Below are 9,018 nucleotides of genomic sequence, written 5' to 3' on the forward strand. Positions count from 1 at the left end.
TTGCCATGGTGATGTCCTTCCTTACAGCCCATCCTCCCGCCACTACCATAGAGTTGCCTATGTGAACTGAATGTAAAGCACAGGCTATATTGGTGTCTCTGTATTTCACTTATTAGAGCAGAAGTTTGTGCTCTAGAGCTGCTCTTCCCAATGAAACCAAGGGAAGAAAGGATTTGCAAAATGGCTCTCACACCTCTTGAGCAAAGAGATGTCCCTTCAAGTCTCCCCTTATCTAGGAGTCTTAGAACATTGACTGGGGATATTATGTCGAGCCAAACAATCCCCCCAAAAGGAAAGATTTCCCATCTGCAGGCGGCTGTTTCAGGGTTGTTGCCCCTCATCAGTGCAGAGCAGGGTGGTGGCCGGCTAGGGAGAGGTCTATTCATGTGGGTCCAAGGGAAACTAACTCTCCTTAACCCCTAGACGACAGCTGGATGTACAGTTAGGTCATGGGTGTCTGACTGCAGCCGGCCCCCACCTGCTATGAAGCGCACTCTGCTCTTCATAGCTCCTTAAAGACCCAGTACGTACAGTTAAGTCCAGGGTCATCTGGTCTGTTTAACCCTTAGAGGACCGGGCCAATTTCAATTTTTACGTTTTCGGTTTTTCCTCCTTGTGCATAAAAGGCCATAGCACTTGCATTTTTCCACCTAGAAACCCACATGAGCCCTTATTTTTTGCGTCACTAATTGTACTTTGCAATGACAGGCTGAATTTTTTCATAAAGTACACTGCGAAACCAGAAAAAAATTCAATGTGTGGTAAAATTGAAAAAAAAACTGCATTTCTTTTATTTGGGGGGTATTTGTTATTACGCCATTCGCCCTGGGGTAAAACTGACTTGTTATACATGTTCCTCATAATGCATGTTCCTCATAATTGCGACGATATGTAACATGTATAACTTTTATTGTATCTGATGGCTTGTAAAAAATTCAAACCATTGTTAACAAATATATGTTCCTTAACCCCTTAACGACATAGGGCGTATATTTACGCCCTGATGCTGGTAAGGACGTTCAGAGCGGGGCTGCACGGCGACCCCGCTCTGAACCGCCGCGGTCCCGGGTGCCGCTTGTAGCCCGGGACTGCAGGTATTAGCGGGCACGGTCCGATCGCCGTGCCCGCTAATACAGTAATTAGATGCAGCTGTCAAACATGACAGCTGCATCCGATTACCGGACGCAGCGTCATCCCTGGTGTCTAGTGGGGAGATCGCTCCTCCGGGATGTTATCCCGGAGGAGTGATCTCCGTAACTGAAGCCGGCCGGGGACTGCTCCAAGATGGCGCCGTCCCCGGCTCGGCACTCGTTTACTTCCGGCTGCAGCAGCCGAAAGCAAACGAGTGCCGATCTCATGGATCTCTGCAACATATCTATGCTGCAGAGATCTCAATGAGAGATCAGTGCACTTATACTAGAAGTCCCCCAGAGGGAATAACCCTAACCCCAGGGGGGAATAACCCTAACCCCAGGGGGGCTTCTAGTATAAGTGTAAAAGTAAAAAAAAAAAGGATTGTTATAAGTAAAAATCCCCTCCCCTAATAAAAGTCTGAATCACCCCCCTTTTCCCAGGTTATAAATAAAAGTAAATAAATAAATAAACAAACATGTTTGCTATCGCCGCGTGCGTAATCGCCCGAACTATTAATTAATCACATTCCTGATCTCGCACGATAAACGGCGTCAGCGCAAAAAAATCCCAAAGTGCAAAATTGCGCATTTTTGGTCGCATCAAATCCAGAAAAAATGTAATAAAAAGCGATCAAAAAGTCGTATATGCGCAATCAAGGTACCGATAGAAAGATCACATCATGGCGCAAAAAATGACACCTCGCACAGCCCCATAGACCAAAGGATAAAAGCGCTATAAGCCTGGAAATAGAACGATTTTAAGTGACGTATATTTGTTGACAATGGTTTGAATTTTTTACAGGCCATCAGATACAATATAAGTTATACATGTTATATATCGTTTTAATCGTAACTACTTGAGGAACATATATAACAAGTCAGTTTTACCCCAGGGCGAATGGCGTAAAAACACATTTCCCCCAAATAAACAAAATGCGTTTTTTTTTTCAATTTCACTACACATTTATTTTCTTTCTGGATTCGCAGTGTACTTTATGCAAAAATTCAGCCTGTCATTGCAAAGTACAATTAGTGACGCAAAAAATAAGGGCTCATGTGGGTTTCTAAGTGGAAAAATGCAAGTGCAAGTCCTAAACACAAGGAGGAAAAAACGAAAAAATCAAAATTGGCTCTGTCCTTAAGGGGTTAAAATCGTTCTATTCCCAGGCTTATAACGCTTTTATCCTTTGGTCTATGAGGCTGCGTCAGGTGTCATTTTTTGCGCCATGATGTGTTCTTTCTATCGGTACTTTGATTGCGCATATGCGACTTTTTGATCGCTTTTTATTACAATTTTTCTGGATTTGATGTGACCAAAAATGTGCAATTCTGCACCTTGGGATTTTTTTGCGCTTACGCCGTTTGCCGTGCGAGATCAGGAATGTGATAAATTAATAGTTCAGGCGATTACGCACACGGCGATAGCAAACATGTTTTATTTATTTATTTGTTTATTTTTATTTATAACATGAGATAAAGGGGGTGATTCTGACTTTTATTAGGGGAGTTTTTTTTTTTACTAATAATAACACTTTTATTTTTACTTTTACACTTATACTAGAAGCCCCCATGGGGTTAGGGTTATTCCCCCCCTGGGGTTAGGGTTATTCCCCCTGGGGTTAGGGTTATTCCCCCCCTGCGGTTAGAGTTATTCCCCCCCTGGGGTTAGGGTTTTCCCCCCTGGGGTTAGGGTTATTCTCCCCCTGGGGTTAGGGTTATTCCCCCTGGGGTTAGGGTTATTCCCCCCCTGGGGTTAGGGTTATTCCCCCCCTGGGGTTAGGGTTATTCCCCCCTGGGGTTAGGGTTATTCCCCCCTGGGGTTAGGGTTATTCCCCGTGGGGGACTTCTAGCATAAGTGCACTGATCTCTCATTGAGATCTGTGCTGCATAGATATGCAGCACAGATCCATGAGATAGGCACATTGATTGCTTCCGGCTGCTGCAGCCGAAAGCAATCGAGTGCCGAGCTGGGATCAGCGCCATCATGGCGCTGACCCCGGAAGGGGTAAGATGTGTGGATCGCTCCTCCGGGACGATCCTCCCCACTAGACACCAGGGAACGGCTTCAGTAATCGGATGCAGCTGTCAACTTTGATAGCTGCATCCGATTACTGTATTAGCGGGCACGGCGATCGGACCGTGCCCGCTAATACCCGCGGTCCCGGGCTACGAGCGGCACCCGGGACCGTGGCGGTTTAGAGCTCTGAGCGGCACTCTGAGCGTGGGGAGGCGGCTCTGGACGTACGGGTACATCCAGGGTCGCCTAAGGGTTAAGTGTAAGTGACAGGGGCAGCTCCTGTTATTTAACAATCGCGACCCCCACAGTGTGACTACGGGGGTACCGATCTCTTTAACGGACCACAAGAGGTCTCTTACCTTCCTCCATGTGGTCCGATCGGCGCTCTGCTCATTGAGTCTGCCACAGGCAGGCTGATTCAGCAGAGCGCCTATTACACTAATCAATACTATGCAATAATCAGTGTATGCAGTCTATTGATTGCATGTAAAAGTCCCCCAGGGGGCCTTACAAAGTGTAAAAACAAAAAAAAGTTAAAATGTTTTTTGTGGGTTACATTATACATATAAAAAAATTATAAAAAGTGATAAGAACGTCCGAGCTACAGAAATATGGTGTTAATATAAACTAGAGATCATGGCACAAAAAATGACACCCCATACAGCCCTGTAGGTGAAAAACTAAAACCGTTCTAAGCGTCACAATAGGCCCTTTATATTAATAATTAATTGCAAAAAAAAAGGATTTCATAGAAAAATATATATATAACATTAGAGAATCTGTGTAACCTGCATATGGTTGTGTTCTGACGGACCTATAGAACAATGGTATCATGTAGCTTTTACCATATAGTGCATTACGTAGACAAAGGAACCCCCCAAAAGTTAAAAAAAATTTCACCAATTTATATTTTCATAAATAATATATTTGGGGTTCCATCATACATGTTATGGTAGAATGAAAGACGCCACTACAAAGTACAACTACTCCTTTAAATAACAAGCCATTAGATGGCCGTGTAGATAGAAAATTGAAAGTCCTAGAGCTCTTAGAAGGAGAGGAGGAAAAAACAAAAACACAAAAATGAATATTGGCGCCATCCACTGGGTCATTTTGGGCCTGGTCCTTAAAGGGTTAAAGAGACTCTGTCGGTAGGTATTTGGTGTTCTATCTCAGGGTAGCATAAAGTGACAGAGAAGCTGAACAGAATGACTTTTTGCTTTATCCATATTAATTATCTGCTTATTTCCTTTAAAACTTCATTTTTTTCTCATTCTCTGATGACATTTTGGGGCCTTCAGAACCAATTACCAGTTTTCCCTAGATTTTTGGTTTCAACATACAATGGTCGTCCTGGAACCAATTAATATTGTACTTTGAGGGATTACTGTATACTTTCTCGAGCTCACTATATGCTTGAGTATCTCGATACTTGATATGAAATTGATAGTCTCCTCCCCGCAGGTTTGGCGACTTTTTATATATATATATATATATATATATATATATATATATATGTATGTTTTTATTAACTTTTTATTGCACAAATCGGTACTTGTCTGCACACAAGAAATCAGTAATAATAACACAACATTTCGCAACACCAGAGACACAAGATAACTCAGGAATTTCCCTCTCCCGACTCCACGCATGTCTCAGCCACAAATATTCCCACCATACATTCTCACCGAGATTAAATCTAGATTTTATCACCGACCATTCTTGCACACTTCTGCCATGCTACACATCCACCATCTTGTCCACCATCCGCAGCCATTCGAGGTCCATATGGGAGGTCCTGTTACGTAGCAGCTGTCATAGCAGTGATTGGTCAGCTGTATCAGGTGACCTGGGTGTATACAGGCTAGGTGTATATAGACTAGGTGTATATAGACTGGGTGAATATAGACCCAGGTCTCCAGATGCTGGAATCACTTGTGGTCTGTTAGCTGGCAGAGAGCTGCTGGAGCAGGGACACAGCAGGTGGTTACATTATATAGTCAGGTAGGTGACAGGGAGAGCTGCAGGAGTAGGGACACAGCAGGTGGTTACATTATATAGTCAGGTAGGTGACAGGGAGAGCTGCAGGAGTAGGGACACAGCAGGTGGTTACATTATATAGTCAGGTAGGTGACAGGGAGAGCTGCTGGAGAAGGGATACAGCAGGTGGTTACATTATATAGTCAGGTACCCAGCACTCCTTGTAAGCACTAGTAGTAATAATTAGTGAGTGTCAGTAAACATGGTTATTTCATACAATGTACCAATACTGTAAGGAATAGTATAGTGGTATATAGTTGGTAGTAGTATAGTGGTATATAGGTGGTAGTAGTATAGTGGTATATAGTTGGTAGTAGTATAGTGGTATATAGGTGGTAGTAGTATAGTGGTATATAGTTGGTAGTAGTATAGTGGTATATATGTGGTAGTAGTATAGTGATATCTAGGTGGTAGCAGTATAGTATATAATTCCCATAGAAAACCTTTCCAGCTCTGGATAGTTCTACCACTTCCTGCAGGACATGCAGCTTTTAATAAGTACTGGAGGACTGGGTATTTTTAAAGGAGAAATCCAGCCCAAAGCTAAATATAAGTATGTTATTGCAGCCACAGCGCCCTCCTAATCAGGCTGCTTGTTATTGTGAGGCTGCTCTGGACGTCTCTATCTCCCTCTGTCTCCTCACCCTGGAGCTGTCATCCTGTTTGCACCCACACAGCAGCCGCTGCACAGCCGGCACCTCCGGGTTACAGTCTGTGGGACGGGAGAGACACTGGAGGGGGATCCAGCTGACGGCACAGTGCAGATGGGACAGGTCCCCAGAAATCAGGATGTCAGGCTGCTGTGATCGCTAGAACATGACAAATTTATATTACTTTCTGACATCAATTAATTGAAAAGAACTTAGCGGAGGTACCCCTTTAAGCACACATGTAGACCTCATACACATGGCCACAAAGATGTGGCCGTGTACCATCCGCATTGGGCTAGTGCACATGACAATGACTTGCATGATCCCTGCATTTGACTTGGACTCAGACCGCAAAGAGCTTAGTCATGTTATACTAGGCCACAGATTTGACATTATACAATCTCTCTCTCTGTGAGACACTATTGGGGGGCTGACTACTATGTGGGACACTATTAGGGGGCTGACTACTATGTGGGACACTATTAGGGGGCTGACTACTATGTGGGACACTATTGGGGGCTGACTACTATATTGGACACTATTGGGGGCTGACTACTATGTGGGACACTATTGGGGGCTGACTACTATATTGGACACTATTGGGGGCTGACTACTATGTGGGATACTATTGGGGGCTGACTACTATGTGGGACACTATTGGGGGCTGACTACTATATTGGACACTATTGGGGTGCTGACTACTTTATGGGGCACTATTTGGAGGGCTGACTACTATATTGGACACTATTAGGGGGCTGACTACTATGTGGGACACTATTGGGGGATGACTACTATATTGGACACTATTGGGGTGCTGACTACTTTATGGGGCACTATTTGGAGGGCTGACTACTATATTAGACACTATTAGGGGGCTGACTACTATGCCGAACACTATTGGGGGCTGACTACTATATTGGACACAATTAGTGGGCTGACTACTATGTAAGACACTATTGGAAGGCCTGGCTACTACTGTATGTAGGACTCTATTGGGGGGGGGGGGGGGGGGCTGACAACTATATAAGACACTATTGGGGGCTGTCTACTATAATGGACACTATTAGGGGGCTGACTACTATATGGGACACTCTTAGGAGGGCTGGCTACTATGTGGGGCACTATTGGGCTTAATTGTCTTTCTTATGTTTTCCTTCGCCGTGCCCTCCACCTTCCTATACTTCACGTCATAGCAGCATGACACTGCACGCCACTGTGACAGCACCAGGTACACTGCACGCCACTGTGACAGCACCAGGTACACTGCACGCCACTGTGACAGCACCAGGTACACTGCACGCCACTCTGACAGCACCAGGTACACTGCACGCCACTCTGACAGCACCAGGTACACTGCACGCCACTCTGACAGCACCAGGTACACCAGAAGCCGCTCTGACAGCACCAGGTACACTGCACGCCACTCTGACAGCACCAGATACACCAGAAGCCGCTCTGACAGTACCACGTACACCAGAAGCCGCTCTGACAGCACCAGATACACTGCACGCCACTCTGACAGCACCAGGTACACTGCACGCCACTCTGACAGCACCAGGTACACTGCACGCCACTCTGACAGCACCAGGTACACTGCACGCCACTGTGACAGCACCAGGTACACTGCACGCCACTCTGACAGTACCACGTACACCAGAAGCCGCTCTGACAGTACCACGTACACCAGAAGCCGCTCTGACAGTACCACGTACACCAGAAGCCGCTCTGACAGCACCAGATACACTGCACGCCACTCTGACAGCACCAGGTACACCAGAAGCCGCTCTGACAGTACCACGTACACCAGAAGCCGCTCTGACAGCACCAGATACACTGCACGCCACTCTGACAGCACCAGGTACACCAGAAGCCGCTCTGACAGTACCAGGTACTCCAGAAGCCGCTCTGACAGCACCACGTACGCCGCACGCCGCTCTGACAGCACCAGGTATGCCAGAAGCCGCTCTGACAGCACCAGGTACTCAAGAAGCCGATCTGACATCACCAGGTACGCCGCACGCCGCTCTGACAGCACCAGGTAAACCAAAAGCCGCTCTGACAGCACCAGGTATGCCAGAAGTTGCTCTGACAGCACCAGGTACGCCACATGCCCCTCTGACAGCACCAGGTACTCCGCATACCACTCTGACAGCACCAGGTATGCCAGAAGCGGCTCTGACAGCACCAGGTATGGGGCACACCGCTCTGACAGCACCAGGTACACCAGAAGCCACTCTGACAGCACCAGGTACTCCGCATGCCACTCTGACAGCACCAGAAATGCTGCACCCTGTTCTGACAGTGCCAGGAATGCTGCACATCTCTTTGGCAGCACCAGTGACACCGCATGCCGCTTTGACAATACCGGGTATGCCGCAAGCTGCTCTTACAGCACCAGGTACACCAGAAGCAGCTCTGACAGCACCAGGTACACTGCACGCCACTCTGACAGCACCAGGTACACTGCACGCCACTCTGACAGCACCAGGTACACTGCACGCCACTCTGACAGCACCAGGTACACTGCACGCCACTGTGACAGCACCAGGTACACTGCACGCCACTCTGACAGCACCAGGAATGGTGTTAATAGACAAGAAAGTGGGTCCCCACATTCAGCTGAACTCTACATGTGCCCTTATACTTGTCTGGCCATGATGGGTTCTAGAGAATTCCGCTATCTGCCCGGGGTGCTGGAGCCGGACCTGCGGCAACCAGGAGCCACATTACATGGTCACCCACAGGGGGCGCTCACTGACTGTGCTGCATAAGTGGGAATCGCTTTACTGCGTTACAGTTGCCTATAAATTTTTACTAGTTCACTAATCAGTTGCTAAGGGTGACAAAGCCACATTTCTCTTAGCAACCAGATTCCATCTGTCTTACATATATTACTGAGAGGTTGCTATGGGTGACAGCTCTTGTTTTATTGGTTTAGTTGCCCATGGCAACCTGATTCCATTGGTTGCTATGGGTGTCAGCTATGTTTTTCTTGTTACTAGTTTACAGTTGCCCATAGCAACCAACACGATTCCGGCTTTCTTCAGACTATTGCTGACTGGTTGCTATGGGTGACAGCTATAGCAACCAGATGCCATGTGTCTTATAGTCATTGCTAAAAGGTTGCTATAGGTGGTTTGCAGCTGCCCATAGCAACCATATTCCATCTGTCTTCTAT

This window comes from Dendropsophus ebraccatus, chromosome 9, assembly GCF_027789765.1.
Source record: "Dendropsophus ebraccatus isolate aDenEbr1 chromosome 9, aDenEbr1.pat, whole genome shotgun sequence".
In the NCBI taxonomy this organism is placed as follows: Eukaryota; Metazoa; Chordata; class Amphibia; order Anura; family Hylidae; genus Dendropsophus; species Dendropsophus ebraccatus.